General features: G+C 35.5%; 1 protein-coding gene and 1 pseudogene across 5 annotated transcripts in view; both read right to left on the minus strand.

The window, feature by feature from the left end:
- The window catches only part of DIAPH2 (diaphanous related formin 2), a 914,837-nt gene that overhangs the window by 566,720 nt on the left and 332,141 nt on the right, over window positions 1-15,976 (minus strand). The window lies entirely within an intron of this gene.
- LOC141582880 (large ribosomal subunit protein uL3 pseudogene) overlaps window positions 1-15,976 on the minus strand; it is a 32,301-nt pseudogene continuing 16,325 nt past the window's right edge.

Raw genomic sequence — 15,976 nt, forward strand, 5'->3', positions numbered from 1 at the left:
GTGAGCCGAGATCGCGCCATTGCACTCCAGCCTGGGCAACAAGAGCGAAACTCCGTCTCAGGAAAAAAGAAAAAAAAAAAAAAAAGAAGAACTTCAACTTGGTCTCTTACAATACAATCACCGTTATTGTCACAACGAATTCTAATCAGTGATTAATAGCACTGGTTTTCATGCACATCATCCTATTTAATCATACTAACATCCATATAAGAAAAATATTATTATAATGGCAGATGAAACTGAGATTTAGAGAAGTTAAGACACCTTCCCCTGGATGCATGGCAGCCAGGATTTAAACTCAGATATTCTGGCTTCAGATCATATACTCTCAATTAAACTGTTAGAAAAAATAATAATAAATAACCTCTGCAACAGTAAAAGTTGGCAGATAATATAAGAACCTACCAAAAACTTATACTAATGCCTAGCCTGATGGCATCACCACTAGCTAGTCAATGTATAATCTTACAACCAAAGAGAAAAGGAATGACATAACCAGAAAAGAAGATGAATTAACTCAATCAAGTCTTCCTATTGTCTTCTATTTATGCTCTTCATTTCTACTGGTATTTATTCATTTGGAATGCTTGGTTCAGGCAAAAAAAAAAAAAAATCAACCCTGTTTTCCTCATCAAAGATACGTAAATATTACAATTTTTTTGACATATCAACAGATTTAATGCAGAAAGTTTATAATGGGAAATTCATTAAGTCAAAATTTCCCATTGGCTTACACTCTCCCAGAATAGTTAGTTACAAGGAAAGATACTGCTTTTCTTGAATGCCTCTGACAACTTCTAATAGGGAAGATATAAAGAAATATCCATCACAAACAAAAGTAGGGAAGATATAAAGAAATGTCCAGCACAGCCACCAGTTAACATAGCACCCATACTCCAATTCTCTGCAAATAAATGTTTGACGCATAGTTGGAACATGCTACTCCTATCTGAACTGAGAGAAACACTTCACAAGTAGAAATTTTAAGCCGGTAATCAGCTAGTTATCATACCATTCTGTCAGCAAAGGTTATTCCCTTCTAAAGGCTTTTCTCACAAATTACCTCATCATCGGGTGTGCATAAGTTGACGATTTCCTACAGCATCTGTAAGAATGCCTACCACAGGAAGTACTCAATAAATAGCTACTGGCAAAAATATATGAAATGAATAAATGAAGCATATAAGAGATGATTATACTGTCATCAAAGGATAAGTCACATTTCAGTATATAGTAGACAAGACATTTGTTAAACCCATAGAACTCTATAACACGAAAGCTGAATCATGGCTTAAACTATGGACTTTAAGGATAATAATTTATTAATATTGTTTCGTCAATAGTAATAAACGTACCACTCTAATGCAAGATATTAATAATGTGGGAAATTCTGAAGAAGAGAAAAAGTAAATGGGATCTCTGAGATTTCTGCATAATTTTTCTGTAAGAATAAAACTGGTCTACAAAATAAAGTCTATTTAAAAAATATACAGTACCTATTCAAATTGGAAAATACTAGGCCTGGCTAAAAAGCTAAATGTTTATTATTATTATTTTTTAAAATAGTTAAAATAAAAATAAAGAAATGTTACTAACATTTTCAATGAAAGTTTAGTCATCAAAAGAGGAGAAAAACAATGAACAACATATGTATTAGTTATTATTTTGATTTCTAAAATGTAGCTGTGCAAAAGCCCCTCCAGCAATATATACAAAAATGTATCAATCTACATATTAAAATAAAAACCATTCAAAACAACCCAAATACAGACTAATAGAGCAGAGATATACATGAAATTCAAAGTACATTCAATACAACACAAGTCTCAAATCACTGGAAAAGATAAACCACCCACAAGCAGGCTTGTTCAAAGCCCTGACATCTGATGACATTAGCTACAGTTTTGTCAGGTCAGGTGGGAATATGTTTCTACCCGAAAACACGTACACCATCCCAAGCTGAGAAATGATGGCTGGGCAAAACTGTTGAGAGATCTAAAAGTTAGGTAGTACTCAAACAGACTGAGACACACTTTGTTAAGTTATGTAAATGGAAAAGCAGTTTCTTTTATTTCACTATGGTAATATGTAAATGTGTTTAATAAATGTCTTTCATAATAATGCCTTAGACAGACTACTACAGATATCACCATATGGAAAAAAAAAAACCCTCAAGGGTAGTTATTTGCCAAATCTCATCCTACAAAGTTTGTGAACAAGAAAAACCAAAATAACACAATAAATCATGAAATAAGAAATCACGCCTGGTTTATTAAATCAGGAAAATATTATCATATGCAGAGTAGGAATTAAATATGTAAATGAGATCAATAACAACAAAGTCTCTACCGTATACTGTAGTTATCAGGAAATCAACTGAGCTTACCACTCTTCAGTAAAGTGTGTGCCTGAGAAAGCAAGCGAAAGCAATGTCTCTGGATTTGACTCATCTACATGGTGAAATTTTTAAACAACGATCTTTAAAGCCACTTTCAGATGTGAAATGATTCAGTTTTGTTAGAGAGCTATGACCCACTTAAGTCTCAGGAAACTTGAATATCTTCCATGTATTGCGCCAAGACATTCAAGCCAAGAGATGTACGATGACACCGAGCTCCTCCCAAAAAGCAGGAGACGCTGGCTGGGCTCCAAGCGCAAGTATAAAAGTTAGAAGTGGACTGAAATTCTGCCAAAAGACTGTCACAAATGGAGACTCAGGAAGAGAAACATGAAAATAACAAATCTAGCTCCATTTGAATGGAAGCCAACGATAACAAATAGCACTACTTGTATAATTTCTTGAGTCCCTATCACAACTACTATACTCTTCTCTGTTTCCCTGAAGTAACTAATGTTAAATTTTTTATCTAAAAGGGAAATTCTAGTTTCAATGGTCCCACCAATTTTAAACAACAAAAAAACTTAAAACGGGAAAAAACTGCAAACTGCAAACAAACAAACAAAAAAAGTAATAATGGATTAATATAAACATATAAAGATATTTAAAGAAATAAGAAACATATGATCCCTGTAAAACAAAAATGAATAAAACTATATAAACAAAAATTAGGGAAAGAAAAGCAAATGGTCAATATGTAATAAAGCTATTTAAACATAATGAGTAAGCAAATAAATATGAATAAAAACAATAAGATAGTTTTTCACCCATCAATTTAACAAATATATTATTTTTAAAAATCATGCCACTCAGTATTTGTGAATGTTCTTTATGACTGCTACTCACATATGGCTGGTAGGAATTTAAATTAGAAAGCCTTTCAGAAACAACTTTGCAATACATAGCAAGAGTTCAAAATAACTCATATCCTTCCACCAGTAATTTCAATAATAAATTTATAAAAATATTTATATATAAGACTATTCTATGTGGTATAATATCAAATAATTTGAAACAATCTAAATACCCAACAAGAAGGAAATAAATAAATCTTAGTAAATAAACAAATCAGCAAGAAAGAATAAATGAACCTGTTGAAAAGTGGGCAAATGACATGAACAGATATTTTTCAAACATACACAAGTGGCCAAGAAACATATAAAGAAATGATCAGCATCACTAATCATCAGGAAAATGAAAATTAAAGCGACAATGAGATAACCACCTTATCCCAGTCAGAATGGCCATTATTAAAAAGTAAAAAAAAAAAAAAAAAAAAAAGATGCTGGCATGGATGTGGTACAAAGGGAATACTTTTACACTGCCAGTGGGAATGTAAATTAGTAAAACAACTATGGAAAACAGTATGGAGATTTTCTAAAGAATTAAAAGTAGATCTATGATTTGATCCAACAATTCTACTAGTGGGTATCTACTCAGAGGAAAAGAAGTCATATCGAAAAGATACCTGCACTTGCATGTTTATTGCAGCACAATTCACAATTGCAAAGATATGTAACCATCCTAAGTGACCATCAACTGATGAGTGGATAAAGAAAATGTGGGGTGGGTGGGTATGTGTCTGTGTGTGTGTGCATGGAATACTACTCAGCCATCAAAAAGAACAAGATAATGTCTTTTGCAGCATTTTGGATGCAACTGGAGGCCACTATCCTAAGTGAAGTAATTCAGGAAAGGAAAATTAAATACTACATATTATCACTTAAAAGTAGGAGCTAAACTACGGGTACACAGGGACATGCAGAGTGGGATAATCAACACTGGAGACTCGGAAGAGGGCAGGCTGGTAGAAGAGTGCAGGCTGAAAAATCAGGTACACTAACAGTCCAGGCTTTACTGCTATATAATTTATCTATGTAATCCAAAACCAATTTTACCCTTAAAGCTATTGAAATTTTAATAATAATAATAAATCATGGTATATTCTTACAAAAGAGTTTTATAGAATCAATAAAATCATGTATTTGCGGAATATCAGTTTATGTTCCAAGAATAAATATTAGGTTCAAAAAGCAAGTTACAGTATATACTACACATCAAAATAAACGACTTATAAAAATATAAGGATACACAGTCAAAAACAAAAAACGGCAGACATAGAGAAACCAACACGGAAAGAATATATATAGCAAAATAAACAAAATGTTAACGTTGGGCATTGCAATTGTGTGATATAAAGTCAAGAGACCTTTTTAAAGTCTCTTATGCTTCCTAAATGGTTTAAAATGAACCTACATACCACGAATGAACACAAAAGGAAACATGAAAATATCTCCCAAGGCAATGCTTGCTGGAAGGAAGAGATCCTATTTTGTGGAACCTACAATAACAGAGGACGTACAGGCCAGATTTCAGGCATTTGCAAGAGCAAAATGTGCCTGAAGAGGCAGCAGGAGATAAATATACATACATGTCTGAGATCTAACCAGCCGAAAGCCCAGTGTGATTTCCTCAAAGCAGTACTACAGTGAGGTATACAAAAGATGAAATGGAGCCATCTTATTGCCTAAATAGAAAACCTGATTCAAAAGGAACCTTTGTTATTCTCAATGTTTAAGAATAATATGTTATTAAATTAAATGAGGTATACATTGTATGAATGGTTCAGATTTGAATAATGGATCTACCGCTTAAAGTTGTGTAACTTCAAGCAAAATACTTAGCTCCTTAAACCTTTGTTTCTTCAACTACAAACGTAAGATTAAAAAAAAAAATACTACCTATATCTTACAAGGAATCTGCTGGAATTAAACGAGGAGACTTAGGCCAATTCATCCAGCACATTTTTTAGCACAATTTGAATGCTCAATACTCAGAAAGTGTCTTCTGCTGTTTTAGCGCTAGTCATCTACCTACTGCACCTCTCTGAAGTTTACGTCCCTAATGTTAAACATGTTCCCATAAAGCAAAGAGTAGTCACATAAAGAATTAGTCTGATTTACGACCCATCTTATGTCAATCAACTCTCTCTCTCAAAAGGTGCCCTGATAATGGAATGAACAAAATCATGTGCATTTTGACTTGTTCGAAGCTGGGACAGAAAGAATGACGGTCACTTCTAAATTTATTCCTATTCCTATTCTATTCTGATTACCAGCCCCACTAACTCCTTGCTCCACTTACACACGTTTTACATATATAAAGGTGTGAGTTCAGTACCACGGGCAACCATGATAACACTGAACATAAATGCCATACAGTGCCAATTTTTCTGCTAGATGGCAAGTAATCCAATTAGCTTACATAGAACATGTCCTATTTCTTGCAAATAATCTATAAAATAAGTTTATCAATCACTTAAGCTATTATTGTTCTAATGTCACACCTCTAAATTACTGAATTTTTAAAGAATATTGACTTCTGTAGCAGTTTTTAAGATGTCCACAAACAGGAAGCACATAAAAATGCATTGAAGTCAGATACAAAATAAAATAATATTAATTGTATATTTTACACAAATCTGGCCATATATTTAAGCAATCCAATGTTGCACTTTTTGAAGGGGACTGGTAAAAATCAGCTTAATTTCTCAAATTTCAAATGTTTAACACTTATCAAAAGTACTTTTAAATTCTAGGTTTTTACATGTTAAATTTCAAAGCTCAAAATTAAAACTGTTGTTTACATGGAATAAAGTGTCTAACATTCAAATTAATATTATGATCCTGAAATTTTTTCAGTCTGACTTACATCTTTTTTCAAATATTGTTCTTCTTATCACTTCTTTGGTTCCTTTTCCCATAACCCTTAACCAAACTTAAAACAAATACAATCTTTTTTCTTTCTTTCTTTCTTTTTTGGAGACAGGGTCTCAAGAGATCCTCCCATTTTTGCCTCTCAAGTAGCTGGCACCACAGGCACATGCCACCATGTTTGACCAATTTTTGTATTTCTTGTAGAGACAGGATTTTGCCACGTGGTCCAGGCTGGTCTCAAAGTCCTGGGCTCAAGCAATCCATCCACCTCAGCCTCCCAAAGTGCTGGGATTACAGGCATGAAGCACCACTCCCAGCTGAAATCTATTCTTTCTCTAAATCCTGCTTTAAGACCGATTTCTTTGGTAAAGACGCTTGTAACACCCAACAAACTGAATCTAAGCCTTTCAACTGTCTGGCTAGAGGTATATATTCTAGAATACGCTATGACCAGATTCCCTTTTTTAAAATATCAAAGTGATATCTTGCTCATATCTAATTCAAGAGATTGAAGTCAAACTATTTGTTGATTAATCAGTTATATGAAGGATAGCGACTATTCCCTACCTTGTTGTATTTTAAACTCTGTAGAAAATAGATTCACATTCATTTGCTCATACTATTTCATGATATACAATTTCTTTTTTTGCTCCAGAAATTGAGACTTTGCAGAATCAAAAAGTTAAAACACTATTTTAAAATTCTTTATACAGCATAACTCCTGAATTTCTCTTCATTAACTTCATGCAAAAATCATTCCCAATAATGAAGGTGTCCCATAGATCAAGACTACTTATATGAATGTATTCATATTTCATGCTAATTAGTCCCTGTACACGTAATCTCTTTCCCTAGTGTGTCCAGTACATGTGTCTCTGTCCTGGATTGCTCATTAAATCTGTTATAGTTCATTTGAGCACTGCATCACTGGGACTGAATTAGACATTTCAGAATCCAAGGCCTATGATTCCTTCCTCTTGTGTATTTCTTACAAAATCTTACAAGCAAAGCTGTGGTAGTGTGGTAGAAATCATGCATACAGTAGCCGGTATGTTTTGTAAGTGTATAAACAAGGTTATCACAAAGGTGGACTGGTATCCTCAATCCCTCCATTGTGCATGCAGGTAATATGCCTAGTATCTGACAGGGTTTGAGAAGTAGCAACTCTTACTCTTTTTAATGGGGGCCTCTGAGACCAACAATGTCTACAAAATACCATGCTCACTGTTATACAGAGACTCTTCCTAGATTACTGTACCCAATACACATACACACACACTTTTTAAAAAATTAAGTAACAGAGTGTTCACTAGTTACAATAGTGATATATTCTTCCTGAACTATAATGTTCTGAATCCAGTTTTTTATAAGAGAAAAGAGGAGGTTACGTTAAAAGAACACAATGGTGCAGGGGTCTCAAGAATGGATTAATTTTTAAATTGTTACATGGCAGTAGTTTCATTTCTCTCTTTCTTCTAGTCCTAAGTCATGAAAGAACATTGCTGCAGGATGAAGTTTTTGACTTTTCTTTCAGAACGAGTCCTGTATAATCCCAAGGTAAGATATTTTGCAGACTTGACAATTCCACATTGATTTTCACTCTCCTATTTTTTGGAACCTTAGGCTAACAACATTAAAAAAAAATGTGTCCTGTATATACCATGTAGATTATTTTAAAGATCAATCTATATCACACATACATTTCTACTCACAATATGATTTAAACTGTTAATCATCTACATACATAATAATAAAAGTGGACTGCAATGCTTGTTGCAACACATATTTTTTATTGACTTAAAAATACTAATTTCTATAAACAAAAAAGTCTGACCAAATCCTATCTGGCAACATCTGGATCCTTTTGTTTTTCATGTTTAGCAGTAGTAAAACTACTTGTCATTATTAAGTTTAATTCATAAAACAATGTCACAGTAAAAAAGAAATGAATACACTAACAATGTCTGCTCTACAAAAAAAAATAAAAAAAATAATGATTTCAGAATTTGTATGTTTTAAATTCAAAATCTCTGTTACATTATCAATAACTTAAAATATAGTAAGACATTCCCAGCTGGCAGGGCAGTTCCCTCATGCCAATTACTAGAACAACATAGACATGAAATATTAGAAGTCATCATCAAAAGAGCAAGTTAAAATCACATTGGCCCTTTATACCAGTGTGTATTTTCCTTTGAGGATGCTTGTAATTAATATCTACACATAACTTTATCATCATCAAGATATAGATGAAACATATATAGTTTGTTTCAGAGTTTGAAAATTTACATTGATGCAGTAACTCTTTAAAAAAAATTACTAATATGTAACACAAAGTAACTTAACCTGAGGGAATTTACAAATCCTGTGACAGTAAGTTTGGCTTTCCAGCTCTTTTCTTTCAAACATCTTTAAAGAAAGTGTTTACTTATGTTGTTATACTATTTAGACATTCTCTATTGCTTTGTTTTGCATAAATACAGAGACTTTAAATAATTCATAAAGTTCTCTATTTGGTTAAAAGTAAGCTATGACCATTTTCAGAATAAGAGAGAGCAAGAAACAGGGGAAAAAATTCCTACAAGGAGAGCAACAGAAGAACTAATGGATATGACCTTTCAAAAAGACATTTACTAGCATTCTAATGCAGCTGACTTAGTTTATTAGATCTGGCATCTATCTGATCTCTGATGCTGTTATCTTACTTAGGAAAATAAGTACACTGTGAATGTGAGGATTTCAAACATTTAAAGTTGGGAACTGATTTTAATTGTTTGCTAATCTTGCTCATAAAAATCTAATATTTTTATTTCTTGACATGGAATAGCTATCTAATCTAGATATATCTATGGAAACCTAACTATATCTGAAGATCAAATATTCTCAACAAATTTCTTATAGCATATTAGGGATTGTTTTTCTACCAGAAAAAGAAGCAACCTTTTTGTGGATGGCTAGCAGTGAATTTGAGACTTTAGAAATACAGAATCCAGAACCTTTGGGAAGGATACCATACAATAGTTTACACATGTTCCTTAAGGGCATCATACCTGTCTTATTTAGAATTATAGTCCTTTGAATAGACCAGGTCTTTTCTTTCTTTTTTTTTTTTTTTTTTTTTGAGGCATTGTATCGTTCTGTTGCCCAGGCAGAGTGCAGTGACACAATTTCAGCTCACTGCAACCTCTGTCTCCCGGGTTCAAGCGATTCTCCGGCCTCAGCCTCCCAAGTAGCTGGGACTATAGGTGCACGTCACCATGCCCAGCTAATTTTTTGTATTTTAGTGGAGAAGGGGTTTCACCGTGTTAGCCAGGATGGTCTCAGTCTCCTGACCTCATGATTCGCCCACCTCGGCCTCCCAAAGTGTTGGGATTACAGGCGTGAGCAACTGTGCCTGGCCTAGACCCTAGACCACATCTTTAGTAAGTGGTTGTGTAAAGTAAACAGTTAATGGTCCCTATAGAGATACTGAATTATTTGAGGAAAACTGAAAACTTAAAAGAGCCAAAGTAGTTAGTGATACAAGTGAGACTCTCTGAAACAAAGCAGTACATTCTTTAGGCAAAGAGGGCAAATAAAATTAAGTTTTCATAATATACTCTTTTAAAAATATTCCAGGAAACTTATGCAAGTTCTTTTGTAATTGAGATAATCTCTTTCAAATACTTCCTTTACACTAAGATTTGTGGACTTGAGTGCTTTTTTTAAGTGGAGCATAGCAGTAATAGATATAAAAAGAGGTAGGAGGTAATATACCAGCCCCTACAAGAGCTTAAAAATTAGGGAAATTACAATAGAAAAAAAGCCTACGGATAATGGCTATTATTATTAATAGCTATCTGGTAGCATTAAACTGAACGGTTCAAAGATTTGGCATGAAATTGCCTAACCGACACTCCAAATTCTAATCAAAATGACAAGGACAAATTTAGGAAACAGAACCATAATTTAGTAATTTCAGTAATGTAAAATAATCGCCCTTATCAAGTTCTAAAACCAAATTTTATACTTTCCATATATATACAGAATACGTGCAAAGCTCTTATTCTCACTACTTTAGGACACGTGCAACGCCTTGCCTCAATTTCTGTTGCAATGAACTCCAGACTAGTCTCTGCCTCAAGGCCAAATGGCCCCTTCTTCATCCCACTCAGGTCCCAAACGTCTCTCAGACCATAATCAGAGTGATCTTTATAGTTACTTAATCTGACAATGGTACTTCTCTGCTTAACATATTATCATTTCACGTTTGCTTTAGAATAAAATCTAAACTCCTAAATAGTGCAAGCTAGGCCATTAATGAGTAGGTAATGTCATCCCTTTATGCCCTCATTTCTTACCAATTTCCCGAACAGTACACTACCTATCACTTACACCAAACAGCTTAGAGTTTCTTGAAAACGCCACAATTTCTCAAACTTTAACACATGCCTCATTTTGTACTCTTACTGTGTCTAGAATTCCTTGCTACTGCAAGCCGTTTTCAATTGGCTAATTCCCATTCTTACTTTGAAATTCAGACCTGGCATCAACATCTATCAGGAATTCTTGCTTACTTCCCTTCCTCTGAGTTCAGTGAATGTCTCTCCTCTGTGGTCCTGCAATACCCTACTCCTCTTTTCTGGCATTTACACATTCTATGATAATAATTGATCACCTATCTATCTTCCCCACTATCCTTGGGTTCCCCGAGGACAGAGTCTTATTTATGCATCCCTAGCATTCAGCACAGTGCCTAGAAAATAAGTATGCATTTAATAAATGTGAATTGACTAAAGAAAGCAGAAAAGGAACTACCACTTGCAATTAACATCCTATTAACAAGATTAAATACAGTGGGCATTCCCCTGACGGAATGATGCTTGAACAAAAGATGGGAACATATTATGCTATAATAAACACCTTTTGTGCATCAGGGTAGGCTGTAAAGTTTATAGGATTATAGATTTTTCCATTATTTTTCCAACATTCCATATTATATTATGACAGTGTAGGGTGTTCCCCCCATAGGTTTTAATGAATGCATAAGGCTATTCCTCAAAATTTTATCATTTTGCATTCTGATGAAAACTAGTTATGGAGACCGCCTGTCAGGCTCCAATAGCCACTGGCCTCCATACGTAAATGGCTCCCCTAAAGTCACCCATGGACATCACTTATAACAAATATCTAAAATCCCCCTAAGTAGTATGACTTCAGCTGACACACTAAGGCTGAGAAATGCTGCAAAGGATGGTTAATCAGTGAGCCTTGAAAAGCCAGAACAAGTATAAAAAGGGTAAAAGAAGTAACAACTAATGAGCTGGACAGATATTTTAAAGTCCTGAGTAAAGCAATTTGTTAAACTAAACTGGAAATCAAATCAAGGCTCAAAAATGTGGCAAGTAAAGGCACGTCTCTAAAGTATTACTGGATTACAATTATATATATTTTTTATTTTTTCAGTGGAAAATAACTTTTATTTATACCCCACCAGCTGCAAAATCTGTTCCTGGCATTAAGTTCTTTCTTCCTTTGCAATTCGGTTTTCTTGAGTGGTGCCATGAATGCTTTCTTCTCCTCCATGGTCTAAAAGCGGCCCTGGCCAAACTTGGAGGTGGTGTCAATGAACTTGAGGTCAATCTTCTTTAGAGCCCGCTGTTTGGTCTGCACCAGCAAGGACTTGCAGAGGATGAGCCCTGGCTTCTTTGTTCCCACCACACAGCCTTTCAGCATGACAAAGTCATTGGTCACTTCACCATAGTGGACAAAGCCACCTAGAGGGTTGATGCTCTTGTCAAACAGGTCATAATTAGTGGAGGCACTGTTCTTGATCAGTTTGCCATTCCTGACAAGGCAGCCCTGGCTGATCTTATAGATATTCTTATTGATCTCAGTGCAGTGATGGTAGCCTCTCTGCCCAGCGTGTGCAAGAGAGAAGGCCACATAGGCAGGATGCCATGCCCCAATGCAGGCCACCTTGCACCGGCCTCATTGGGTCTTGCGGGCAGCTTCCTGGCGTGCTGATGACTGGTGACCCCTTTGTAGCCTTTGTCCTTGGTCACCCCAATGATGTCGATCATCTTGTCCTGCCCCAACACTTGGTTCACAGGTACCTGCTGCTCGAGCCTCTTGTGGGCCCAGTCCAGCTTCTCAGCCACGGTGCCTCTGTTCACTTGGATCTCCATTAGGTGGGCCTTCTGACGCAGATGAAGCAGGCATGTCTGAGTGTGGGCAATAACGCTGATGACTTGGCAGTACTTCTTCATGCTGCTGAACTCCTTCTCTAGCTGCCATTTCTTGCAGTACTTGGTAAAGGCCTGCCTAAATTTATGTCAGTTCTTATAGAACCGCCTCTTGCACTCATTGCTGATGTGCTCAGCAAAGACAGCCTTGCAGGTTGAAGGTCCAGAGGCCTTGAGGGGTTTCCACATGGCCCACAATGCCCACAGCCACCATGGGTGGTGTCTCTGCAATGGTCACAGCCTCTACTACCTCCTTCTTGTTCACCTTGATCCTGGCCTGTTGACTTCCCTCACGATGTGGGCCATGCCAGCCTTGTATCCCAGAAAGGCTGTAAGGTGGAATGCCTTGGAAGGGGCATCCTTAGGGAAGTTCTTTACCTTCCAACTATGCCTGCTGCTGTGCTTCTGAGGCAGGAAGCCGAGGGACCCATGTCTGGGAGCAGAGAACTTTCTGTGAGACATCACACCATCAAATTCCGTCAGTAGAGCTGGATTACAATGAGTTCAACCATATTCTTCTACTCACTAAAATTTAAGCCATGACCCAGTTTTGAATGATTAGCTATACCATCATGGCACAATTTACACTATTGTGTTTTCATAGTGCCACAAAAAACACTTCACTAAAAATCCACAGAGGTTAATGTAATTTTCTACTTAAAAATGAAATTGATGACAGATTAGATACATACAGTACATTATATCTAAATCAGGGATAGGAAAATTGAATAGGGTGATTTGAAACACGCATGAGAAACACAAGGGGAAACACTAAAGTTATTCTGAAAATATGAGTGCAAAAATACGAGCTCTTCATACTTGGGATTTGTATATTTCCCCTTGCTGCCAAATATACTTATATCCCACAAGAAGTCATGGTACATATATGCATAATATTGTCAGATTACTAGTAAGTATAACAAAACCATCAAAAATATTTGTATCATGCTTTAGCATTTTCAACTAAAATGATATTTTGTCATACTCTTCTTAAACATACCCATCCAATTAGTAGAAAAAACGATAAAATAGCAGTGATTATAATTTTTGCCAAATTATAGCAAAATACTTGTTTTATTGTTCTCTCAGGTACCCAGTTATTTTTCTATCAGTAATAATCAGGTTATTTATACCTTTTGAGGATTTCTCAAAAACTTCTCTTCTCCATGCCTACTACTTGAGTCTCCTCTATGGTTCGGCTGCCGATTTGAATGATGTTAAGTGGGCAACACAGAGGTGGTAAGATTTTTGACATTTTCCTCCATTTCCTCAGCAAATAAATAGGAATTAATTAGACAGGATTTGTGACTCTGTGAATATTTTTCTAAGTGAAGAAAATGGGATCATATGAAACCATCAGAGAAGGCCATGGTGGTGCTTGCTGTAATGGAAACCATTGAAGAATGTTAAAAGGGAACCTGAGCCAGAAACTAGTAGGAAGAAAAGCTGATCATCATAAAAAAGCAGAAGGATAAGTAGGTTAGCATAAATCAAAAGAAGAAAAAAGTAGAGGACTCACACTTGCCAATTTCCAAACTTACTACAAATCTATAGTAATCAAGACATTGAGACAGACATACAGACAGACAGCCATAAAGACAGACATACACTTCGATGGAATAAAAATGAAAATCCAGAAATAATCTCTTAGAGTCGATGCATTTTGGATAAGGGTGACAATTATGAAATAGAATAGACTCAACAAATGGTACAGGAACGCTGGATAGTCATGATGCAAGAAAAAAAAAATGAAGTTAGCTAAAACAATGAAATTGTTAGAGGAAAACAGTATAAATGTTTGTGACCTTAGGTTAGGCAACAGTTTATTAAATGTGACACTAAAAGCACAATCAACAAAAGAGAAAACAGATAAATTTAACTTTATAAAAGTTAAAACTTTTGTGTTTCGAAAGACACTATTGTAAAAATGAAAACACAACCCAGATAATGGGAGATGATATTTGCAACAACTCAGTGATAAAAAGATGACCCCATTAAAAATGAGTAAAAGGGGAAGCTGAGGCGGGTGGATCACTTGAGCCCAAGAATTGGAGACCAGCCTGGGCAACATGGTAAAATACCATCTCTACAAAAAATACAAAAATTATCCAGGTGTGGTGGCTTATGCCTGTATTCTAGCTACTCGGGAGGCTGAAGTGGGAGGATCACTTGAGCCCAGGAGTTGGAGGTTGCAGTGAGCTGAGATTGTGCCACTGCACTCCAGCCTGGGTGACAGAGAAAGATCCTGTCACAAAATTAAAAAAAAATAAATAAATAAAAAGAGTAAAGGATCTCAACAGATATTTCTGCAAAGTAGATACACAAATAGGCAATAAATACATGAAATGATGCTCAAAATCATTAGCCACTGGGGAAATGCAAATAAAACTCTAATACTCTCATATCTACTAAGATGGCTAACATTAAAAGCAGACAATACCAAGGGTTGCAGATGAGGTGGAAACACTGTAACCCTTTTACATTGCTAGTGGGCGTGTGAAATGGTACAGCTCCTTTGGAAAACTGTTTGGCAGTTCCTCAGAATGTTAAACATAGAATCGCCATAGGACCCAGCAATTCCACTCCTAGATATATACCAACATACACCCAAAAGAATTGAAAAGAGACATTCAAACAAGTACTTGTATAGGGACACTAATATCAGCACTATTTGCAACAGCCAAAAGGTGGAAACAACCTAGATGTCCATCAACTGATGAATGGATAAACAATCCATGGTATATCATACAACAGAATACTACTCAACCATAAAAAGGAATGATGTACTGATAGGTGCTACAACATGAACCTTGAAAGCATAAGCTAAGTGAAAGGAGCCAGACAAAAAGTCCACAGATTACATAATTACACTCATACAAAATGTCCAGAATAGACAAATACATAGAAACAGAAAATAGATTAGTGACTGACAGGGTTAGGGGTTTGAGGATGGAAGATGAGGAATGACTGACGGCTAATGGGTACAGGTTTCTTGAAAAACAAAACCAAAACCAAGAGAAGGTGTATCAGAAAGTTCCTGTCAAATATAAAGATGAAGAAATATAAGAAATGGCTAAGAGAAAAGGTTGGAAGGTAGGAACTAGAGGCAATAGAGAGAGTAGTTTCAGTAGAGTAACAAGCATGGGTACCACACTGCAAGGGTCAATGAACAGGCTGGGAAGTAGCAGATGCACTGGATATTGACATCATATTGAAGATGACTAGCCATGAAAATAATAAAATTATTTAAATGTTAGGTCGATAGGCACACCGAAAACAATTCCATGACCATTAAAAAAAAATATTCTATGGAATATTTTGGCATCGTAACTTCTATAATGCAATTAATTTTCTAATGCCTTAAGAAGATTAAAGTAATAATTATGTAAATGACCAAGCTTACATATGACATTGCCACAGCATTTTACATAATACAGCTTTTTAAATTAAAAATTGCAGTTCATAACTTTTCTTGTTATTGTTCTAAATAAATTATTTTTTTCCTCAAAATAAAGACCTGGATGTAACTGCAGGAAAAGTTTAAAAAGAAACACAGGGAGATTCAATGTTTACAAGCGCCTCAGTGTGTTAGAAGCTCTGGTTTCTTTTGGCGTCATTGGAATGCTGCTCTTTATGTA

This window comes from Saimiri boliviensis, chromosome X (assembly GCF_048565385.1).
Source record: "Saimiri boliviensis isolate mSaiBol1 chromosome X, mSaiBol1.pri, whole genome shotgun sequence".
NCBI classification, from domain to species: domain Eukaryota; kingdom Metazoa; phylum Chordata; class Mammalia; order Primates; family Cebidae; genus Saimiri; species Saimiri boliviensis.